Genomic DNA, 22,308 nt, shown 5'->3' on the forward strand with positions numbered 1-22,308 from the left:
GCAAGATATCCCTTACCAACAAAGTCTCCATTTTGTGAGGACAACCCTGTCAGCTTCTAGGATAAAGCCCAGCCCGATTCAACAGACTCCCAGATACCAAATTTTTACGTAAAGAAGGTACATACAATACATCACTTAAGTATAAAGTTTTTCCAGAGGTTACTTCTAAAAGAACCTTCCCTTTTCGAAGCACTTCTACTGTGGCTGAGTTACCCATGAACATACATTCTCTGTTAACAAGAGTTAGATGTAACTATAGAGGCAAAACGGTAATTTTGGCCCAGCTGTACTTACGAGCAATTTGTGAAGGGTCATTGCACTATTGATTGGTTATATTTGAGGGATATAAAAATTTATCTGTAGTGCGAAGAGTGCAACAGTCAGTCTTTAGTGAAGTGTTCGACAGTTAACATATGTTGGGTAATTTAATTAAAGATTTTAATTAATTATCTGAGTATCGTTGGAGCTTCAATCTACAGGTCCATAAAGTCCTCTCTGTAGCTCAAAAATGATTTAATTAAGATTTAATTTTGGATTAATTTGAAATGTTCAAATTAATTGAGAGAATTAATTATATATGATATAATTAAATAAATTGATTATATATGTGATATAATTGATATAATGTATTTGATACATTATAATATGAAAGGAATTTGAATATGATTCAAATACTAATTATATTAATGAGATTGGTAATTAATATAAATATGATTTACATTAAGAGGAATTAAATATTTGGATATGATCCAATATCATATGGATGAGATTCATATAAGTGAATTTAATATAAATGTGATTTATATTAAATGTCATGTATTGTTGAGAGAATATAAAATCTATAAGTTATGTTGTATTTGATGCAATATAACTATAGCCTATGTTATATTTGATATCACATATTGTGTATATATATAATAAAGTAGTTATTATATATATATATATTATTAATTTAATTGAAATTAATAAAAGGGAAGGAGTTACAACTCCCTCCCCCCATTCTCTCAATTAATATACGTGGGATTCAAGTGGTTGAAATTAATATTCTTCCTCAATTCTCTCTGGGAGAAAGGGTTATCTCTGAAAGAATCACACAGAGAATAAAAGTTCTTATATACCCTCTCCTCTTCTCCATATCCTTCACTCTTCTAAGGATTCAAGCAAAACCCACAACTCTTGCTTGAATCTTTATCCCAAGAGAATACAAAGGGGTTCTCAAGTGGTGGTGTTCGTTCTTGAAGAAGGAGATCCACGTGGAGAAGGAGTTCTGTTCGTGGCTGGTACAAGGGAGTTCTTGAAGAAATGGTTCTTCAAAGGTCAGGGTTTCTGAAACCCTAAGTATTTGTTTTAAAGCATGCTGTAATTTAAGAAAATGTATATCTTGTTGTTATTTACTGTAAAACTTATATTAAATGAAAAAATGGAATTTGGGTCGATCTTTGCTTCCACTCAAGGGATCTTTTTTCAAAAATTTCCTTCATAATATTCAATACAAAAAGACCATCAGCAAGATATCCCTTACCAACAAAGTCTTCATTTTTTGTGAAGACAACCTTGTCAGCTTCTCGGACAACCTTAAACCCAACCCAATTCAATAGCCAGATATTAAGCTCCTACTAAAGAAGGTACATACGATATATTACTTAAGGATAAAGTTTCTCCATATGTTAATTTTAAAAGAATCTTCCTTTTTCCAAGAACTCCTACTGTGGCAAAGTTACCAATGAACACATATTCTGTATCAATAGTGTTCTCGTAGTCATGAAAGAGCTATCGGTTTGAGCAGAAGGGTCTCTAAGCTCTGGTGTCAAGTATCCAGTCAATTTTATTTTCCACCAGGTTTGCTTAAGTAATATTACGTCATCTTATTCAACAATATTAGCTTATGGTGTGGGTTGCTGATTTGGCCTTCTTTTCCTTTGGCTGCATTGGTAGGATTTCTGCCCAGGTTTCCCGCAGACATAACAAATCAATTTTTTCTTTTCAATCTTTCCACCAACAGTTTTGTGACATCTATTCTTTTGAGAGGAATTATTCTTTCCAAACTGCTTCTTATGATTTATGAACAGTCTTTGTTAATAGCAGAAGATTCAACCAAGCTAGCATTAATTAAAATTAGATTTCCAGAAATTAACTTATCTTTTAGCCTACTAGCTTCTTCCGTGCTCAACTCCTAAAGTGTCAAATCTTTCCTAAAATGTCAAATCTTTCTTTTTGTGTTTAAGATGATTTATGTAGTCGCTCCAGGATGGGGAAAATTTCTTAAGTAGTACATTTTCGTAGAGAACCTCACACATTTTCATGCCTTTGGTCAGAACGCTGGCCACAAAACTTTATAGGTATATGCTCCACTACTTGTTTATCGTTCGTCATCTAAAATTGTAGCCATTTACTGACGACATACTTCTTGCGGCCAACATCATCTCCTCTATATTGGGACTCTAATATACTCCAAATCATCTTTGCTGACTTTTGGACCATGGATAAATCGAATATCGAATTTGTCATATGATTCAGCAAATGGCTATGAACTGTTTTGTTGTTTTTCTTGTACTTATTAAGATCAATCGCGGACAATTGCTTTAATTGATTAGAAACATCAAAGGGGTTTTTTGGAGGATTCTGGATCAGAGACAATGGTCATCTTCTTGGTATTAGTAGGCGCTTCTGTGGTGAGGATATAATCAACCTTTTGTTGCTCGAAGAAGATCAATAATTTTTTAGACCAACGACGATAATTTCCTCCGTCCAATGGTCCAGCTTGGACAAATCGGGGAGAACCTTACCATTCTTGATCGACATCTAGATAATTTCTTTCAGATTGTTAGAACAGATGTCACGAAGGGTTGCTACGACGTGGAAAAACCACTGCCCTGAAAATAAATTACAGCGCAACCTCGATACTAATTTCTATGTCGGTTGCTCCCCAAAGTTAACGCAACATCTAAATTCAGGTGTGCACTTGCCGAAAAATGGGTAAAATGGATGAGAAGGTTGCTCATAATATAAAAACAATTTGATGAAAAAAAAAGAAAAGAAAAGAAAGAAACTATTAGTTCTATCTCCTCTCGCAGATCTGATCTCTGTTAAACAATAGAGGAGAGGAGAAAACAAGAGGCAGATGAACGGTCACATGAACGTTGATACAACATTCATAAATGGATCGGTCATGCAAACGAATGATCTAAAAAACGGTCAATGAAAAATTAATAAAATGGTTGATTAAAACATTAAATAAATAAGTAATAAAAACTTAATTCTTTTTCATGCAAGCGCCATTACCTGAATCCACCCATACAAGCAAATGGACGTGACATGCACATGTGGGGAAAGGGTTATACTTCCACCACCAACACACTTTGGACTTTTATGTACAATGCCTTAGTATTTTTACCCTCTAGACAATTATAAATTTATCCATGTGGAACAGCTCCCCACTCCCCTTAACTCTCCTATGGGCCTAAGCCCAAAAGTCGGTTCCCAACATTTAGGACAAATTAGTTCTTTTTGTGAAAAATATTTTTAAAATTTAATAAAATTTCATACACATATAGATCGTTAAATGGATCGAAAATCATATTTTTTTATAAACTATAAAGATTAGGTCATTACATAATAAAATAAAACACTTAATTTTAAAGAGATTTTTAATTGTATGGATTGAATTGCTACAATTTTCAAAATATAGGTATAAATTGTTATTTATTAAAATCTAGAGAATCCCGAACAAACATGAGTTCATAGTTAGCTCAGCATTAAGGTTAAGTTACCTAGGTCATCGCTTTGAAATAGTCGGTCTTAAACAGTAAACAGTGTTATAAAGTAAGAGTGATAGGTTCCGTGGTCCGATCTTGCACAAAACTCATTTGCACAGGACACCCCCACTCCTCATGTCTCAACATGCACAAATTAGGATCACTTCGTATGTAGCACTTTACAACTATTTGTAACAACTACAAAGTAGGCCGCATCCAATAGTTACCAGAATAAGGTACCCAATCTTATTCATATACTATAGATCATTTTGACTATTTACACGAACCTGATCCACTTGTATGTCTCCACATAAAGTTCAAGTACTCATATAATAGTTAAGGAACTTAGGTTTATTGGATTTATAAAAAACAATATATTTAACAACTTTATTGAATTATCAGAATAAGTTCTAATGTTTACAAAATCACGAGTTTTAGGACATAAAATGCAACAAACTTCCACTTGGACTAAAACTCCAGTGGTAACATATATATTTGATATATAAGACTGAGTTTTTGAGTTTTATGGAGAAATACAATAAACTAGGGCATCCCATACCCATGGTTTTCGCCATTTGGTATCTCATACCTGTTATTTCTACCACTTGCCCTAGATTATTAACCTCTGGTATTTCTAGTCTTACTAGATGATTCTTAAACACTTTAGCTGAGAGAATCATTGTAAACCTATTAGTATACAAATAGGTTTCTTATAGGGAATTTGTCTATTTCTCAATAATGGCTAGAAAACACATTTTCCTCCCACTATATTGAGGTACTCTCAATTCTTTGATTAAGATGATCCGACCTGCCTCAACAACTCTTGTTAACAATCAGAGCTAGAAATCTTAAATTCATTATACTTCGATCTATCCATTTGCAAATGACTTTTAATAATTTGATGTTTAACAAAAGTTGCTTGAGCAAACATAATTTTTTGAAAATGAACATTTCATTTATCCCAAAAATATATACAATTTGTTCTTTACAAGATTTAACAATTAAAAACAAGTAGCAACTTCTCCCATTTGATGAGTGATGGCATGCAGAAATTCATGTCATCTTAGGCCTTTTATTTAGAATTATGAGAGCTGTTAAGTAGAATATGTGGCAATTATGTTAGGAATTCATGAGAAAATGAGCTTACATCGTTCAACATGATGAATCTCGGATAACGCAGGAAGTGGACGCAAACGCAGAAGTCAGACTAACGCATAGACGACCGAATGCGGAGAAACTCTCCATCGCAAAGGCGAACGTGTTCGATCAACGCATGAGTGTTGCGGTAATTAACCGCATGCGTCCATCGCATAGGAGTTGCAATCGTAAAACGATTGCGGTCATCGTGTAGAGGTTGCGGTATTAAGCGAATGCGATCACTGTATGATTGCGGCTACACGATAATGCATAATGCAAGGTTGGTGGAATGAACGCATCAACGCATCTACCTCGGGAAAATCAAAAGATGATGTTGACATCTCACCTACCACGCCGTTAGCAGCAGAGATTCAGAAAGGACTAAACGCGCCACGAATGTCAGAATAAGAGCAGTCCATTAATGTTGTCGGCGATCCAAGCTCTAGTATGTGTAGCATGATCGCATGGCTTGCGTTGACTAAGGTTGCCTTTGCGGTTACTCTTAAGGGTTACAATGAAGACATCTCCACATTTTACCTATTTTCCCATTCATTTGTTTCATGTCAAAAGTTGTTGTGTATCTACCTCTCTTTCATATTTTCATTGTGTTGTTTGTTAGTTAGAAGTAGAAGTAGTGTTAGCCGTATGCACATTACTGCATTCATCTAGCTACAAGTCCCTGAGTTCGACCTCGGATCACCCGAGAAACTTGCGTTCGAGTTATACTTGGCGTGAGCATAAGAAAACTTGTGACAGGACGTATGGTCATCGCATACATTCGTTAGCGTATAGTCATTCCAACACATGACCATCGATGCATGACAATTAACGCATACATTAAGAACATGCATCGAATATTGCGTCCACCGAATTTTAGTTGTTGAGAAATTTATATCTAATTTTCCGTCATCAAGTTTTTGGTGCCATTGTCGGAGACTTGGCAACTAATTGTTTGTTGAGTTTTGTGTCTCTGCAAGCAACCTTTTTATCTTGGGAGTATTGCAGCTTGTGCGATTGAATTGATTTTATTCTATAACAACTTTAGTTACAGTCCGCTCTAGAAAGTCACTGATAGCTTCTTCTCGCGATGAGACAGAGTACACTGATATCGATGAGAGGTATAGAATTACAGATAGAGTGAGATGTAGAACATGTACAGGTTGCAAACAATATTGAAGTGTAAGCGATGCACTGAAAGCCAATGTTGACCCCAAGGTAGAAAGACAATCAGTAGCATGAGCTGAAGGCAATTCTAAGCACATAGTGGACAACATGCGCCCAACAATTGTCAGAAGTTCCAATGGTCAGGGTAAGCTCCTTGACCTAAGCAGTTGAGAGTAATCTCCTGCATGGAAGACTCCTTGCGGTGACAACACTCCTACTTTTTTAGGGACGTCTTCTACTCTATCTCTACCTTGCTTTCTTAGTTTAGGTTATTCTTATTTTTGTTGTTATTTTGGATATATGGATGCTTCCTTGGTTGTGGTGCATTTTCTCTTTGTAAGTGCAACAATAAGTCTCCTCGGTGCGCAGTACAACGGAAGAATTCCTTTCATCCTTCAACGCATGGCTTCGATTGCATGAATTCCAACGCATAATCGCATGCGTTGTTCCACCTAAGGTTCTTTTCTTGTTATCCTTTATGCATTATCCTTTTGAAATTCTTTCTTTCCCGATTGCATTGCTTTGTGGTGTTTCTATGATGGTACATATAATTCACCGCATCTTCCAATTAATAATCACAAGGCGCACCTTATTTATAATAGTCTCTTCAATTTTTGAAAGTCTTAAGTTTTATTTTGTGTAAACCTTTGCTCAAACGTTTATTACCGCATTCTTGTAATTTTGCTTTTAGCTTTACAGTGAGAACGTTGCCAATCTCTAAGTTTGGGAGTGGCAGTGGTCTCGGAGAATTGCGTTCATTACATTGTGATCAGTTGAAAAAAAAAAGAGTGAGAATTTTTTAGAATAATAACTCCACTGTCAACGCAATGGGGAAACCCATGTTGATAAGAGTTTAGTTGTGAAGGGTACTTACCCGTAGTTGGATGTCCGCATGACACACGTGGAGGCAAGCCAAAACGAAGGTAAGTCGCCAGGATCAACGCATAAGCGCAACTCTTCTGTCTGGCGTAAACCAAATCAAGACAAGAGTTGAGTTGAATATGGAACGCAACTGAAGTTGGATGCCCACATGACACACGTGGGGGTAAGCCAAAACAAAGAGCTTAATCAGGTTCAACGCCGCATTTGAATAAGTCATCGCAAATTTTTGAAGTATTTTGAACGAACGCACTCTCAAAAGCTAAACGCAAAGTTTCAGTGAATGAATAAAAAGTTTTTGAGCAAAGTCTTGCCGGAGTTAAACTTAGAAAAGATCTTTTTGAAGAAGCAGCCAATGTGGAGAAGAGCATTGCGGTGATGGTTGGAGGTATGAGGAAATTATATTCTAAGAAGCTGGTCATCGTAAAGGAAAACAAGAAGGTAAGTTTGAATTTCTTGAGTATAACGCATGTTTAAGGACAAGCATGATTTTAAGTTTGAGGATGTGATGACATGCAGAAATGCATGTCATCCTAGGCCTTTTATTTAGAATTATGAGAGCTTAAGCAGAATATGCGGCAATTATGTTAGGAATTCATGAGAAAATGAGCTTGCATCGTTCAGCATGATGAATCTCGGCTAACCCATTATTATGCGTTATTATGCATTCGATGTTCTGTTTTTGTAGCTAACGCAGGAAGTGGATGCAAACGTGGAACCAGACTACCACATAGACGACCGCATGCGAAGAAACTCTCCATCGCAAAGGTGAACATGTTCGATCAACGCATGGGTGTTACGGTAATCAGCCGCATGCGTCCATCGCATAGGAGTTGCGATCGTTAAGCGATTGCAGTGATCGTGTAGAAGTTGCGATATTAAGCAAATGCGGTCACTGTATGATTACAACTACAGATAACGCATAATAGAAGGATCAATGCAAGGTTGGTGGAATGAACGCATCAACACATCTACCTCGGGAAAATCAAAGGATGTCAGAAAGGACTAAACGAGCGCGAATGTCAGAATCAAAGCAGTCCATTAATTCTGTCGGCGATCCAAGCTCTATATAAAGAAGCCGATGAGCAAAATTCCAACTTGTCCGGGGATTATCCCTGTAACCCAGGGTTTCTCCCTGTGATCTAGACAAATGCGTGAGAAGAAAATTGAGAGTTCTTCACCTCCTTCCTTCATTCCGAGTGACGACCGGAGCTAGATCTCGAGAGAGTCAGCTCCACCACCCATCCATGGCACCACCGATAGCCTTGACGCACATCTGCTGGAAGCAAGTTTTTGCTTTTAGCTGGTCATTCCATTTTCTCTTCTTTTCTTATATTGTACTGTATTACATTTTGTGATTAAGGAATTAATATATTATGTGTTCAATGCATTTCTGTGTTTCCTTCGACTCCATCTTCTTTACTTAGCATCTTAACTTCATTGCATCACTTAGTAAGATTGCTAGAGTATCGCATACTTAGTCATGTGGATTAGGGATATGAAGCATGTAGCAAACCGCCGGAAGGTTTGTGTTGCGTGAATGTGTGAGAAAACCTTATTTGCTTAGTGTGAAGCTATAGCACACTTGTCGATGAGTAGAGTCAGCAACAACTAACTGCCCGGGAGGGTAAGTGGTTGGTCGCATTAAGCAATGTAAGCAAGTATTCACTAGGGATAGGAATAAACTTACGTTAGCCAAGTTCATACGGTTACCTTGTCTTATGTATGCGTCCATTGCACCTTTAGAGCTACTCGGGAGAGAGTCTAAATAAAGAACCTGACTTGAGAGGGCTAGGTTAGAATCGATGCTTGGAAGAGCTAGATTAGGTTTGCATAAGCAAGAATGGAGACTTAGGAATAAGTTCTGTTTGTTATCACACAACGTATGCACCCTACGGATAGGATATTGCATGCATCCAGGAAGTAGGATATGGTGGTGATATGCGACCATCATGCTCATGCGGCAAAAGCACGTGAGCGAGTTATAGGGTTTAGGCTAGCATAGGCTTCTCGGCACTTTCGCATATCCACCGCATACGTCCTAGAGTTAGGCTCAAGTGTGTGTAGCATGATCGCATGGCTTGTGTTGACTAAGGTTGCCTTTGCGGTCACTCTTAAGGGTTGCAAGAAGACATCTCCACATTTTACGTATTTTCCCATTCATTTGTTTCATGTCAAGAGTTGTCGTGTATCTACCTCTCTTTCATATTCTCATTGCGTTGTTTGTTAGTTAGAAGTAGGAGTAGTGTTAGCATAGAAACCCTTCCATCATTATTTTATTCATCCGCCGCATGCATATTACCGCATTCATCCAGCTACAAGTCCCTGAGTTCGACCTCGGATCACCCGAGAAACTTACGTTCGCGTTATACTTGGTGTGAGCATAAGAAAACTTGTGAAAGAATGCATGGTCATCGCATACATTCGTTAACGCATAGTCATTCCAACGCATGACCATCGACACATGACAATCAACGCATACATTAAGAACATGCATCGCATATTGCGTCCACAGAATTTTTGTTGTTAAGAAATTGACATCTAATTTACCGTCATCAATGAGCTGCGCAAACGGTCCCAGGGACAAGTTAGCCTGGCTACCTTTCTCTGCTCTCTTCTCGACAAGATATTGAGGGCAGTGTCTCTTCTAGTGCTCTTCATCGTTGCAGTGGAAGCATTTCCCTTTGCAGCGCTATCCTTGCCTTTCAATCCAATAGGCTTCTTCTTCCCTTTCCCTTTGCCTTTCTTCACAAGAATACTCTTACTCTTGGAAGAGGAAGCAACTTCAGGCTTGAAGGACATTCCTCTATTCTTAACAGAAGTAACATTTGCTTCTGACACCAGACTCTTTGTTCTCAACATTGTCTGGTAAACCTATAGCTCATTCACTAGAGTAGTCAAATTTTATTCATTAATGCATTCAAAATTTGCAGAAAATTCTTCGGAAGAGATTCTAGAATAAAACCAACTTGACTTCTCTCATCCATCATAGCACCATTCACTTCAACCACATTAAAGTGGACCATCATGTTCAGGGCATGTTCACGAACATTGGTCCTCTCTTTCATGCGACTATTGTAAACGTATTTGAGCTAGGAATGGGAGGACATTCCTCCGTTAAGACAAATCTCAAATCGTCTATCGTGAGTATTGTATTCAAATTCGATTTCCAGTTTACATAATTGTCCCCATTGTATAATAGAACTCGCCATTCTAAAACTATAAACAAATTTTATAAGTGAATTGCTTTTAAATCCAATCAAGTTTTAGCAAAGTGATAATGTACCCATAATCATTATTTTTTTACAACGATACTTAAGTGATTTAGAACAAATGCTATCGTGGGGCAGTCAAGAATTCCTTCATAAAAGCAAGACAGTTCTCGACCAAATACTATCTCCAAAATAACTCATATTCCGATAGTCATTTAGTTATCGTTTTCGGTCAAGATCATCACTAACACTTAGTAAGTCTTATAAGTGTAGACCTGCCATTTTCAGATCTTACAGAAAGGTATGAGTATGCCTCCGAAATAGAAGACAATACCCAAGACGGAACTATAAGACCCTATTCATTTTACTGAAACCTGAGTTCTTCCAAATCCTATGTTACAACCCTCCGTAGGGATCGCCGCAGTTAACGATTAGCTAGTGCAACATGAAAAATGACAACAGGCACAACATAAGAATCTCACGGTTCAAACTAATGGAGGAGACCGTAGGACAATGTTGACACATTTACTTCACCCACTTACTATGAACGACTTCCCCTATTCACCTTGTTATTGACCCATGCAAATACTTTCCGTATGGAGCAGTCGAGGTAAAATCGACAAGAAGCCGAGCATGGATCTCACGATGTAAACTCTTGAGGACATGAGAGCTAATAACTTTTATTCTCCCATTGAAATGTTCTAAATGTTTGGGTATATTTATACTTAGGTTCTTTTCTGCTAATAAAAACAACACTAAGTCTAGGTGGTTTATCCAAGTATAACACTTATAAATGGATTTTAAACCTACGATGTCTAGGTGATAAATCGGTTTTATTACCTCACACCGCTCACAAATGCTCATAAAATTGGTTACCAATGCTCAATTATTCAGTTATAATCCCCAAGTAGGAGGTGTTCCATAGACTGTCAACTTAAATACCCCTAGCCTTCGACAGGATTATATACCGGTTGAGTTTGTAACCATAGTTTTACAAGTTTAATGACCTATTTTAACTATTAAAACAAGTGGTTAACCTAAGTGAGCATGCAACTGTTCTTTGTTATGGATTTTAAACGTCTAACCAATTTTATAACAAACTTACAAAATTAGACATGCTAAACATCCACGACAAACAGCAAATGCATTCAATATCTAATATAACTATTATATTAAATAAAATAAACCCTAACATGCATACTATATTTTATAACATTTTATAACATACTTTTAATGCATGTAACATGCTTCCTATGGTGGGGTTTTAAATCTACATAGCAAACTGTATGCATATACATGAATTTATTTAACTATCACATACATCTCATGCATAAACAATTAAATACTAATTGTTATGGTTTTCGTTTTGGCATAAACAAGCAAACAGATAGCTAACTATTACAAACAGCTTCATAACCGTCTTTGAACCACTCGAATCGCTCCAAACCGAACCCAAAACAACTTGAACCGGGCTGGACGAGTCTGAACCGGACTAACCACAACCATTTGAGGCTGAACCGGATCGAACCTTGAGTAAACCGATCGAACCAGTTGCTCTCGGTCCAACCTCAATATGCTGCTAAGGTCGATCGTGTAACGCCTAGAGATAATCGTCTAGCGTCGTTGCCTTGGGTTGAGAGGAAGTACACGATCGTATAGTGTTTGCTGAAAGCTAGACGATCGTTTAGCTCTATCGCATAGAACTAGACGATCACTTAGTTCCATCGCAGTGAAATCGCTTAGCTCCATCACATAGTACTAAGTGATCGCATAACACCATCACCCAACGCATTCAAGTCATCGTTTAGTATCCACCGTAGCTAAACGATTGCATAGCTTCATCGTATAGAACATCATCGCGTCGCATAATATTTTTCTATACGATCGTTTAGCTCCACGACCAAACGATCGCTTAGTGTTATCGCGTAGCACTTCATCGCATCACTTAGCACGCATCGTTGCTAAACGATCGTATAGCGCCATCGTTTAGCAAAATCAACGTATCGTCTAGTTCCCACGACTAAAACTAAATGATCGCATAATGCTATCATATAGCAAATGAATGCATCGCTTAGCTCCCATAGGTACATGATCGTTTAGCGTTCAACATCACAACGACCAACGCATATTACTAAACGATCGTCTAGCTTTTCTTCTCATCGTGTAACCTCTGGAGCTAAATGATCGTTTAGGAACTGAACCTCGACAATAGATTTAAGCAGAAGCTGAAAACTCTGGAACAGTAGCTCGACCTCATTTGCTTGTTTATTCAATTACATCTTAATTTCAACTCTAATGACTCCAAATAAATTATGGACTCTTGCTAACACATAAATGCTCATCAAACAAGAGTCAATTACAAATTTAATTGAGAAATTAAAGAGAACTAAAATGCCAAAAGAGAGAAAACCATAGTAGTGCATCAGTTTCATATATCTCATAAAAAAACACTCATCTTACCAAAATTAGACCGAATTGAAAGCTTAAAAGGTGCTCTGATACCAATTTCAAGAGTTAACAACATGCAACGGAAGTATCAAGGATCCATAAGTATTCTAATTCACTAGTTTTGACAAAAACTAAAGCATGCTCTTCTTAAAAATGGGTTTTCAGAACATACCTTTGATGAACTCTCCAAGAAAACGTCTATTCAGCTTCTGTCATCACTTGATATCAACGTGAACCACCTTAAAGCCTTTCCTACTATGCTCTTTGAGCTTTAGGCAGAGTTGTGGGACTCAAGAACAGCTTGAAGATGTGAAGAAACAAGAAGATCTCACAGCAACCCAACTGAAGAAGACGGTTTCTTCTTCAGAAAATTTTCTCTGAAAATTCTATATTCTTTTTCTTCTCCAACAACTCCAATCTTCTTTATATATTTAGATGAACATGCAAAGTGATGGAATGTATGACTTGCAGCTCATGCTTGAAGAATCAAAGTAGATAAGATAATGATTTTTGTGTGAGCATAAAGATGATGGTAATGGAGAAAATCCATTTTCCATTTTGTGCAACCATGCAAATTATTTTTCCATTTTCTTTTTAAAACAAAAAATGATTTAAAACCATTTTAATTCAAATTTGTTTTTCTTAAAATAATTTAAAAATTAATTAATTTAATATCAAATATTAAATTAATTTTTGCACAATAATCATCTTTATATATTTAAATCATATTTAAATATTTATTCTCTTGTTCCATTTCATTTGAACGTTTCGAATTAATTTCTCAAGCTACCCTAAAGCTTACCCATATACGAGCTAGTAGGGGGACCTCGCGGACTTACAGATCATGGGCTCTAACGATTTGAGATTAATCGACTAAACTCATTAGACCGATCTAACCCCCATTCGTTAACTAATGGGACACTCCACTATAGCCCATAGTTGAACTCCCCTCACTGTAGATATATTATGTCCACTTGATATAACCATGATTAGTAAGTTAACCCTTCACCTGTCTCTTATACACATCTAGATGTGTATAAGAGACAGCCTAGAATCAACACTTGAAGGGAACAACCTCTCTACTAACCCTAATCGGGTAGAAGTGAATTCCCTCTTGCACCCTATGTTCCCAGCTATTCATCCAGTCTTATCCCCAAAATAATAAGCTTATTGAGCAGATGCAATTGGTCTACTCTCACTGTTTGCAGATCAAAGGATAATCCCGAACAAACAGGAGTTCATAGTTAGCTTAAGATTAAGGTTAAGTTACCTAGGTCGTCGCTTTGAAATAGTCAATCTTAAACAGTAAACAACATTATAAAGTAAGAGTGATAGGTTCCGATCTTGCACAAAACTCATTTGCACAGGACACCCCCACTTCTCATGTCTCAACATGTACGAATAAGGATCACTTCATATGTAGCACTTTACAACTGTTTGTAACAACTACAGAGTAGACCACATCCAATAGAGTTACCAAAATAAGGTTTTGTTTTGACTATTTACTCGAACTTGATCCACTTGTATGTCTCCACATAAAGTTCAAGTACTCATATAATAGTCAAGGGACTTAGGTTTATTGGATTTCTAAAAAACAATATATTCAACAACAACTTTATTGATTTCTCAGAATAAGTTCTAATGTTTACAAAACCACGAGTTTTAGAACATAAAATCCAACAGTCTAGACATGAAGGATGTCCAACAAATAATTACATTTAATAATTAAATAAAGGACATAAATGTTTTAACTAATCCTATTTTACTAATTAAATATATTTAAGATATTGTTGACTAATATATTAATCATTTATGTAAAAACTAATTCCATTCATTTAATAATTTTTTATTATAAAAATAAGTGAAGTAAATATTTTGATAAATTTATTTATTAAAATAAATATTTATATTATTTTTGTTAAATTAATAATGATTAATTAATTAACTATAATCTAAGTGAAAATGAATAAGTAACTGACGCGTCAATGTGAATCGAACCCACGACGCGCATGGCTGCGCTCTACCAGCTGAGCTAAGACGCGATACCAAATTACAAATGCTATAAATGTCGAGCAATTCAGGAATGCATGTTGGGCCTTTGTGGGCTTTTGTAGATCAACGGAGGCTGAAATAAAAATTTGGGCTTTTGCTTTAGGACCTTTTGCAAGATTCACTGTCTGACTGTTTTGAATTTTGATTGGAGGGGTAAATGACATAAAAAACATCCCAAGTTTTTAAATATTTTACAGGTTTTAATAATGTATATATATAAAGTTTTAAGAATAGTAGTTGGAAGACACGTGTGATGTATGTGTCTTCGGAATTAAAATGTTCATGACCTATTTTTATGATAAAATTAAATTTTCTTTTTCAATTAAAGATCTAATAAAAACTCTCATTTTTAGGGGGAAAAAAGTATTTCTATTCTATTTGTTTCTATCTCCTCTTGCTATTCCCCTTCGCAAAGAGATGGTGTGTTAAAAAAAAACAAACAAACGAATTAATATGAAAAGGTATAAACAATTAAAATTTAAAAGTAAGAGTATATTAGACATTTATTAAAAAAATAACGACAAAGTAGATAGATAAAGATTCGCTCTTCATAGCACGATTTGTATATATAGTATAGATTGCTTTGGTCTCTCTACTATAGTATTTGTTCAATTGGGCCATTGTATTTTTAATTTTATATTTTTCTTTTTTACTTTTAAAATTTTCAATTTGGTCTTGGTATTTTGTAGGAACTAACAATATAGATCCCTTCATGGCCATTTTTTTAAAGTACAAGAATAAAAATAAAATAAATTGTGATCGTCTAGATATTCATGACAATAAAAAAGTCATATATAGTATTTGCAGACAAATGTCGTTAATTCCTAAAACGCTATATTAATATACCAATTTTTATCGTCATAGTAAACTTAACAGTGACAATTTATCAATGTCAATAAAATTTCATTATTGACAATTAATTATTATCATTAATGTTTAATTACAAAATTTTTAAAAATGTTATCAATATTTATACCTTTATAGGAGATATAATGACACAAAATAAGTGTCACGAATTTTAATTGTGACAGTTTTTAAATGTCATGAAATCCCATTTATACCAATTTTTAGCTTATCAATGACAGTTATAACCCATCATAGTAAACTTAACAGTGATAATTTATCGAAGTCAATAAAGTTTCATTGTTGACAATTAATTATTATCATTAAAAGTTTAATTATGACATTTTTTTAAAAATGTTATTAATATTTATACCTTTACAGGAGATACAATGACACAAAATAAATGTCACGAATTTTAATTGTGACAGTTTTTAAATGTCATGAAATCCCAATTTTATTATAGTAAAAATTATAAATACACGTCAACATAAGTGGTCCTTTGAATTTAAATTTGACATAATTAGAATAGAACTTGACTCAACTTTTTGTTGGCCAATGTTTCTACTTTTCCTATTTTGCAAGGCACTATGACTATTTATCATATAAAAGTTGGTAGTTGGATCTTACTCTTTCATTGTTGTGAAAAGGAAATAAAAAGAATAATTCAAAGAAGATATTGTTAAGGTGAGTTCTTGCAACTTGATTGCCTTCAACCCTTATAATTTCATCTCCCATTGATATTTCAATACACTTAATAAAATATCTTAGGTTACCTAAGTAGTCAATTGCGTTTATTTAGTCTATAAAATCTAAAAAATAGTTAATAAGTTATTAAGCTTTTAATTTTATGTCCTAACAAATTTTCGATTTTTCAATTTTGTGTCTAATAGTTCTTTAACTTGATTTTTAAAATTTAAAAAAAAACACTTACCTACTAGAAACAAAAGTTTAGAATTCCAATAAATTACATAAAGATTAAATTTATATCTAATAGATCAATCAATTTTTTAAAACATCCAACGTGTCTTGATTTGTCTATTAGATATGAGATTGTAAATTAAAAATTTTGTTAACATTTTTATGGTTTAAAAGAGGAAATAGATATATAAACTTAAAAAGGATATATTTTTTTTAAACCGACCATTTAGACCTTTTTAAATGTCTCTGTCCAAACATATATATTATTTTATTTATTTTTTGAACTTATATGAAACTTGAATGTCAATGGTCCAAATCAACTTTTGTTCAAAAAAAAAAAAAAAAAATCGAAATCAACTTTTTGAAGTACTAAAATAAATAGTTTAAATTTTGATTGGTTAGTTGACTTCGAGTCAGCTAACACGTGCCAAAAGATTTATCCTACACACGTGGGAAGAAGAGTTTGAAGAGGCAGTGGGGAAACCCTAATTAAAATCAAAATTATTGCAAGCGTGAAATTAAAAATTAAAAATTAAAAATGCTGAATTTTCAAACATAATTTTCTTCTCTATCTTTCATGAGGAAGATTCAAACAAAATCCTCAAAAGTATATCCATCAACCAATCACCATTGGACTTACAGCTCTTTCTTTTTTGATAATTACATATAAATAATAATAATAATCCTCAAAGTCAACATATATGGATACCCTTTTCCACACTTCAAGGGCTTATATTAATTATACAAAAAATCTAGATGCAGTCGAGTTACATCCATCTTTTATACAGTCTGACTAGCATCTAATAAAAATGCATCACATGATACTTTTATTTATTTTTAAAACGATTAATTTTTTTTTCTTTGTATGTAATGGAAAGGAGGAGAGTATGACATTAGGTGCAACTGAGTTGTACCATTATTCTTTAATTAATAGGTTCTATAGAACTTTTAATTTTGTGTCTAACAACTTATTTGATATTTTTTAAAACGAATCTACTAAATACAAAAATGAAAGTTTAAGTTTTTATTAAATATAAAATTAAATTTAGAGACGTATGTTATATATTTTGAGAGATGGAAGATTCAACTAATATAATTTAACTAAATTGAATATGAATGAAAGAGATAGATTGGGAAATTATTAGTACTAAAAATGTTAAATTAATGGAAAAAGACTTAGGTATTAGTTAGCCTAATTTGAGGTTTTCCTTTGCTGACATCAAATTATACATTTTATGGTCCAAGAAGTAATTGCTTCTTTTGGTATATAATTATAGTAAAAGTCACCCGAAGTGGATAAAGATCAATCACTATACAAATATTAAATCATTTATTTTCCTTTTGAAAAAAATAAAAAGGGTTGAAAATATAGAAAATGACGACCTCCATGCCCTCTCTCTTGTTTGAAGTTATAATAATATACTTTAAAAAATGTGTTAAAAATATATTTGATTTGAATTAATTATTTAATCTCATTTGTATATGATGCATGAATAGACGACTATTGCACGCCATATTTTGCTTTATTTATTTCAATGATTTATATAGATTTCATAGTAATTGTCATATTTGAAATTTATAGAGTAATTATTATAAATTGTGCGGTAATTTGATGATTTTTGTTAAACTTTATAAAAAATATATTGAGAATGATTCAATTTTTAAGCAAAGACGTTACATTTTTTTTAAAAATCTAAGATAGGGTTAAGAATTTTCGTTGAAGAGGAGGATAGAACTGGAGTGGAGGAAGTTCATTCTCATGACATAAAAGATAGCGATAGAATTATAGCTCCCTTATATGTGATATATATATATAAAAGACAAAAATATAAACCTAAAATATTGTTTTTTAAAAAAACATAAATAACAAAAAAAAAAAAAAAAAAAAAGAGAGAGAGAGAGAGAGAGGTAATTATGTCTCTACAAACAATTTTATGCACTTACGGTGAATTGTCCTAATTTGTGAGAAGGAAATCAAGAATGATACTAAATTTATCGATATATGTTTAATAACTTGAAATTATATATATTTGTATAAATAATCATTTCAATTTATTTAGATAACCTTTATTAAAAAATAAAATATTTGACTAAAATAAAATATTTGGTGTGAACTTGAGAAGCACAATGAGAACAAAAATACCAATAAAATAAAATAAAATATAATAATATAAAATATTAAAATAAATAAAATATAATATATAAATAAATAAAATAAAATAAATGAGCAAAATATAAAATAAGAAATTTCTCTACATTCTCCACTTTCTCCAATTTTCATGGAATTTACCTAATGTGTATCTTTCAAAATCCATCAAATACTACTATTTATAGACAATTTAGCAAGTAAGAGCAGATTATATACATACTAATAATGTGTAATGTTGATACACGTAGACACATGATCAATCGGTACTAAACATCAGTTTCTATTTTTATAATATTTATAATAATATTATATTAGAAAATGTAACGTATTTTCATTATTTTATTTATTTGTATCAATGGGAATTTTTTCAATAGAGATTTAATTTATTAAAAATTAAGTATTTAATTAAGAAAAGGCAAACGGAGAATAAATTTTCAACCGAAAACCTGATCTCGGCGGGAAATCTTCATCCGACTCCTCACGAGTTCCCCGGATCTGTGTCCCAAAACTTTGTATTTCAAAATAAATAAATAGAACAATATATAATTTTATTCATTTTAAATAACGATTTAGTTTGTTACAAACTCATTGTATTTTTAAATTTAAAATAATTTAGGTCTTATTCGACCATTATTTACTTTTTGAAAATTCTCTCAATTTCTTACCATACTTTTCATCTTTGTTAAGTAAAAACAAAATTTGAATTCTTAGTCAAATTTCAAAATAAAATCAATATTTTTAAAAATACTGTTTTTAATATTTCGAATTTCGACTTAGTTTTTCTAAAAAATATTTATAACAAGTAAACGAAAAATAAAAAAATAGAGATAAAAATAGTATTTATAGACTTAATTTTTTAAAGATTAAAAACCAAAAACCTAAAATATGGCCTTAGTTTATGAACTTTAGCATGATAAATTTAATCTCTAGATTTTAAATTTTTTAACAGTTAGTATATATTATAAAAAAAATCTCATCAAATTAAATACATATTATAGTCCAAAAACTAAATTATTTCAAATTTGAAAATATCCTATCTAAAATAAATAAATAAATAAATAAAAGCCTTCGAGAAATTGTTGATTTTGGTAGACCCAACTCATACTAGATATCGTTGCATTTTAGGTAAGCTGGTAAGTTGGAACTTTCATTTTCTTTAAATATTGATTTTCTTGATTCCGGTCCTCTTTTCCTACCTTTTTATTATGCTTTGGGACTTTGATTTTTTCTTTTTCTTTTTCTTTTTTTTTTTTCAAAAGAACGGTGACAAACAAATAATAATAATAATAAATAGTGTAATTAGATCAAATTGTAAGCCTATGATGGAAATTGAAATAACTTGAGAGGCTAATGAGTCGAAATTTATTTTTTTGTCCTATTACATATACCCTAATTTGTTCTATAGTCAAATTTAAATTTTTATCCACATATCAACATTTCTATCAATATTTTCATATGTTCATAGTTTTGACAATTAGGAGTGTATTGATATTTTCATTATTTTTATAAAAAAGAATCAACAAAATATACAACTAAACAAACGATGTTCTCATTAATACACCTAATATTGATGATAAAAAAAATGTAAACTTGTTTAAAAAAGATGAAATGAATATTTGTTAATCTAAATTATTTTCTTATGAATATATATATATATAAAGAGAAAAATATATTTTTGTTTCATGAATTTTGAAAAATAAGTAAATTTAGTCTCTTATGTTTTAAGTTAGCCAATTTAGTCTCAAAGTTTTCAAGAATTGGTTTAAAAGGTCATCAATTAAAAAAATTATTAAATTTAAGTAAAAAAGGTAGGGAAATTCTTCTAAATAGAAAAATCTAAAAAATATTTACACTTTACAGCAAAAAAATTCCAAAAGTACTTATATTTTTTGAACTTTTTGCTATAAAGTGTAAAATATTTAAAAAGACTCCTAAAAGATATGCGGAATACTTAAGTGTCATGATGAGTTGGAAAAAAATCATTTTTTAATTTTTTTTCCTTATCTCTCCTCTTTTTCTCTCCTCTCATCTTCATCCTCCCTCTTGACTATTTTAAGACTATAATAACCATATCTTCCTATAGTAAACACTATTTTGTATTCCTCAATTAGCTCCATTCAACACTATTTCAGAATCTCTATTTGCTATAATTTTTACTATTTTACATTAATTATTTTTATTATTATTTACTATCGTATTCACTATTTCTTTCTCAAAATAAAATATTTTACACCTCAAGCACATACTATTATAACCAAAACTAAAATAATCTATACCTCAAACATAAACTATTATAATCCAACTATAATAATTTAGGACTATAATAACCAACTTGCGTCCAACACCCCATAAATATTTATAAATGCTTCCCATATTTTCGATTTTGGCTTTTTTTCTTTTTTGAAGTTTTAGCATGGTGAGGGAGGAGAGAGAATAAGTGAATAGAACGAAAGATTTTCTATTTTTTTTTCCAAGTTTTCTGGAATTTAATGATGGAGAAGAAAATGAGAGAGGAGTGAGCACAAGAGGAGAGGAGAGAGAAAGAAGAGAGATAAGAAAAAGGTTAAAGAACAGTTTTTTCAACCCATCGTGATATTTTAGGTCTATTTGGTAACCATTTCATTTTTTGTTTTTTATTTTTGAAAATTAAGTTTATTCCCTCCATATTTTTTTACAATGAATTGCATCTTTATTAAAATATAATAGTTGAATTCTTAGTCAAATTCTAAAAACAAAAGTAGCTTTTTGAAAGCTACTTTTTAAGTTCTCAAAATTTGATATGGTTTTATAACTATGGGTAAAAAGTAGATAACAAAAGAAGAAGTTTGGAGGTAGAAATAGTATCCATAAACTTTTTTTTTTTTTTTAAAAAAAACAAAATAGTTACCAAACGAGTCCTCAATATTTAGTCAATTTTTATTTAAATATAATGATTTTTTTTAATAGAGAGACATTTTAAATCTATTATTGAAAATTTAGGGACTAAAGTGACCAATTTAAAATATGAAGGACTATATCCACCTCTTCTTCAAAACTCAAGGACTAAAAATGTATTATATATATATATATATATATATATATATAAAGATGACATTTCGACAACATTTAAAACCTTAATTATTCAATTTACATAATATTAAAAAGTTCTATTTTTTTTTGTTGTTTTCAAATATAAGAAAATGAACTAAAATATTTACAAATATATCAAAATTTTATTATCTATCTGCGATTAACGGCGATAAACAACTATATGTATTTATCTGTATTCTTATAGACAAAGATAGTAATCTATAGACCGTAATATTTCGCTATTATTTATAAATATTTTCAACAGTTTTGTCATTTTGAATAATTTCAAGTAACTCTGTTTTATAAATTTTTAATAAAAAATTTGCTATTTAAAATAACTTTAATTTAATTTAATATATAAGATTAAAATACACGCAGAAGAATATTATTTTATTTAACTTACTCCTATCTTGACTTGTATATAATAATTATTTTAATCACAACTTTTGGACCTTATGAAATAATCAACCAAAGCGGCATAGAAATTAGCCCCCACACTTTTGGCAACTACTACACTTGATATATACATATATTCAATTATTTATTTTAAAATTTTGCTAAAGATTTTTTTTAGTACACTTATAAAGTTTGTATGTCTATACTTTTTAAAATAATGTTTTCTTCCCTATGTTTGGAATGGATTCCCATTTGAAAATAGAAAAACTACAAACTTTTATGGAAG

This window comes from Benincasa hispida, chromosome 7 (genome assembly GCF_009727055.1).
Source record: "Benincasa hispida cultivar B227 chromosome 7, ASM972705v1, whole genome shotgun sequence".
NCBI classification, from domain to species: Eukaryota; Viridiplantae; Streptophyta; class Magnoliopsida; order Cucurbitales; family Cucurbitaceae; genus Benincasa; species Benincasa hispida.